Raw genomic sequence first — 4,580 nt, 5'->3', positions numbered from 1 at the left:
TCCCGATTGGTTTTTGGTGGCTATAGAGGCTTGCGGCGGCAGAACTCCCGATCTATTCTGCTCCCCGATGGTTTTAGGGTATATTGATATATATAGGCGAAAGAAGTCGGTAAGGGGAGCCGCGATGGGCCCACGAGGGTGGAGGGCGCGCCCAGGGGGTGGGCGCGCCCCCTGCCTCGTGCCTTCCTCGTTGCTTCCCTTACGTATATTCCATGTCTTCTGGATTGCTTCCATTCCAAAAATAACTTTCCCGAAGGTTTCCTTCCGTTTGGACTCCGTTTGATATTCCTTTTCTGTGAAACACTAAAACAAGGGGAAAATAGAAACTAGCACTGGGCTTTGGGTTAATAGGTTAGTCCCAAAAATAATATAAAAGTGTTTAATAAAGCCCATAAACATCCAAAACAGATAATATAATAGCATGGAACAATCAAAAATTATAGATACGTTGGAGACGTATCAGCATCCCCAAGCTTAATTCCTGCTCGTCCTCGAGTAGGTAAATGATAAAAACAGAATTTTTGATGTGGAATGCTACCTAACACATTTTTCAATGATATCTTCTTTATTGTGGCAAGAATATTCAGATGCATAAGATTCAAAACAAAAGTTTAATATTGACATGAGAACAATAATACTTCAAGCATACTAACAAAGTAATCATGTCTTCTCAAAATAACATGGCCAAAGAAAGCTATCCCTACAAAATCATATAGTCTGGCTATGCTCCATCTTCACCACACAAAGTATTTAAATCATGCACAACCCCGATGACAAGCCAAGCAATTGTTTCATACTTTTGATGTTCTCAAACTTTTTCAGTCTTCACGCAATATATGAGCGTGAGCCATGGACATAGCACTATAGGTGGAATAGAATGGTGGTTGTGGAGAAGACAAAAAGGAGAAGATAGTGTCACATCAACTAGGCGTATCAACGGGTTATGGAGATGCCCATCAATAGATATCAATGTGAGTGAGTAGGGATTGCCATGCAACGAATGCACTAGAGCTATAAGTGTATGAAAGCTCAACAAAAGAAACTAAGTGGGTGTGCATCCAACTCGCTTGCTCACGAAGACCTAGCGCATTTTGAGGAAGCCCATCATTGGAATATACAAGCGAAGTTCTATAATGTAAAATTCCCACTAGTATATGAAAGTGACAACATAGGAGACTCTCTATCATGAAGATCATGGTGCTACTTTGAAGCACAAGTGTGGTAAAAGGATAGTAGCATTGTCCTTTCTCTCTTTTTCTCTCATTTTTTTATTTTTTTTATTTGGGCCTTTCTCTTTTTTATGGCCTCTTTTTTTTCTTTTTTTTTCTTTTTCGTCCGGAGTCTCATCCCGACTTGTGGGGGAATCGTAGTCTCCATCATCCTTTCCTCACTGGGACAATGCTCTAATAATGATGATCATCACACTTTTATTTACTTACAACTCAATACTTAGAACAAGATATGACTCTATATGAATGCCTCCAGAGGTGTACCGGGATGTGCAATGACTCATGAGTGACATGCATGAAAGAATTATGAACGGTGGCTTTGCCACAAATACGTTGTCAACTACATGATCATGCAAAGAAATATGACAATGTGGAGCATGTCATAATAAACGGAACGGTGGAAAGTTGCATGGCAATATATCTCGGAATGGCTATGGAAATGCCATGATAGGTAGGTATGGTGGCTGTTTTGAGGAAGGTATATGGTGGGTGTATGATACCGGTGAAAGGTGTGCGGTATTAGAGAGGCTAGCAATGGTGGAAGGGTGAGAGTGCATATCATCCATGGACTCAACATTAGTCATAAGAACTCACATACTTATTTCAAAAATCTTTTAGTTATCGAAATGAAGTACTACGCGCATGCTCCTAGGGGGATAGATTGGTAGGAAAAGACCATCACTTGTCCCCGACCGCCACTCATAAGGAAGACAATAAATAAATAAATCATGCTCCGACTTCATCACATAACGGTTCACCATACGTGCATGCTACGGGAATCACAAACTTTAACACAAGTATCTCTCAAATTCACAACTACTCACTAGCATGACTCTAATATCACCATCTTCATATCTCAAAACAATCATAAGGAATCAAACTTCTCATAGTATTCAATGCACTTTATATGAAAGTTTTTATTATATCCCTCTTGGATGCCCATCATATTAGGACTAAATTCATAACCAAAGTAAATTACCATGCTGTTCTAAAGACTCTCAAAATAATATAAGTGAAACATGAGAGTTCATATATTTCTTCAAAATAAAGCCACCGCCGTGCTCTAAAAAGATATAAGTGAAGCACTAGAGCAAATGACAAACTACTCCGAAAGATATAAGTGAAGATCAATGAGTAGTTGAATAATTATTTAGATATGTGAAAAATCTCCCATTTAATAATTTCAGATCTTGGTACTTTATTAAAACAGCAAGCAAAACTAAAGAAAATAAAATGACGCTCCAAGCAAAACACATATCATGTGGTGAATAAAAATATAGCTCCAAGTAAAGTTACCGATGAACGAAGACGAAAGAGGGGATGCCATCTGGAGCATCCCCAAGCTTAGGCTTTTGGTTGTCCTTGAATATTACCTTGGGGTGCCTTGGGCATCCCCAAGATTAGGCTCTTGCCACTCCTTATTCCATAGTCCATCCAATCTTTACCCAAAACTTGAAAACTTCACAACACAAAACTTAACAGAAAATCTCGTGATCTCCGTTAGCGAAAGAAAACAAAACACCCCTTCAAGGTACTGTATTGAACTCATTCTTTATTTATATTGGTGTAAAACCTACTGTATTACAACTTCTCTATGGTTTATAAACTATTTACTAGCCATAGAGTCATCAAAATAAGCAAACAACACACGAAAAACAGAATCTGTCAAAAACAGAACAGTCTGTAGTAATCTGTAACTAACGCAAACTTCTGGAACTCAGAAAAGTCTACCAAAATAGGAAGCCCTAGATAATTTGATTATTTATCTGCTTCAATTGGAATCAGTATTTGATCATGTTCTGGCGATTTTAAACAATTGTTTTCGTGAACAGAAAGTTTCTGGAATTTTCAGCAAGATCGAATAATTATCATCCAAGAAGATCCTATAGGTCTTTCTTGGCACAAACACTAATTAAAACATAAAACACATCTAAACAGAAGCTAGATGGATTATTTATTCCTAAATAGAACCAAAAAGCAAGAAACTAAAATAAAATTGGGTTGCCTCCCAACAAGCGCTATTGTTTAACGCCCCTACCTAGGCATGATGATTTCAATGATGCTCACCTAAAAGATAAGAATTGAAACATAAAGAGAGCATCATGAAGAATATGACTAGCACATTTAAATCTAACCCACTTCCTATGCATAGGGATTTTGTGAGCAAATAACTTATGGGAACAAAAATCAACTAGCATAGGAAGGCAAAACAAGCATAACTTCGAAACTTTAAGCACATAGAGAGGAAACTTGATATTATTGCAATTCCTACAAGCGTATATTCCTCCCTCATAATAATTTTCAGTAGCATCATGAATGAATTCAACAATATAACCAGCACCTAAAGCATTATTTTCATGATCTACAAGCATAGAAAATTTACTACTCTCCACACAAGCAAAATTCTTCTCATTCGGAATAGTGAGAGTATCATAAGAAACTCAAATACTATAAATTGTTTCCACATTAAAAGAGTAATGTTCAGAAAAGGGGTAATCATAATCATGATAAGTTTTATGAATATAATCATCACTACTCATTATAGCATAAGTGTCATCATAATAATCATCATAAATAGGAGGCATGCTATCATCATAATAAATTTGCTCATCAAAACTTGGGAGGCTAAAAATATCATCTTCATTAAACATAGCATCCCCAAGCTTGGGACAAACATTAATTGCAGAAAATATATTCTCAAAAACATCATCTTCTTCAAGCATAGCATTCCCAAGCTTGGGCCTTTTAATATCATAAGCATAATCACTCTCATCATTAATAGTATGGATAGCACCAATAGTGTAGCAATTATCATCATCACAATGAGTAATAGGAGCAACATCATTTGGGAGAGTTACCTATCTACCTTTGCTTCTTCGTCTTTTCTTTTTCTTCTTCACATCATGAGTGGGTTCAATCCTCTTTTTGGAGCTCCTTGTTAATGAGATTGGTTGAATAGAAGGCTCCTCCTCGTTACCTTATTCATCATAAGAAATAATAGGAGAATATTTGGAAGTCTCTTCCCTTTTGTTAGCATTCTCTTCATCTTCTATTTGTTTTCTTTTCTTTATGTAATTGGCAATATAAGGATTTTCAATGCAATTCACCGCACAATACATATAAATTTCTTCTAGATCAATATCGAGGAATTTCTCAAGGTTATATTCTCGATAAACTTAGTTTGACGTTTCAATTCTTCATAACCCAAAAGCAGACTAAGTTCATTATGATGTGCAAGGGAAATCAAGTCATCACAATTTTTGGACACGATTCGATCATGAAACAATTTGCATTTGATATTTAAATGACCATGTTCATTGCAAAGTTCACAAGTATGGCTAAGATATTTTA

Source organism: Triticum urartu, unplaced genomic scaffold (genome assembly GCF_003073215.2).
Source record: "Triticum urartu cultivar G1812 unplaced genomic scaffold, Tu2.1 TuUngrouped_contig_675, whole genome shotgun sequence".
Lineage (NCBI taxonomy): Eukaryota > Viridiplantae > Streptophyta > Magnoliopsida > Poales > Poaceae > Triticum > Triticum urartu.
Note: the sequence above shows the minus strand (reverse complement) of the source record.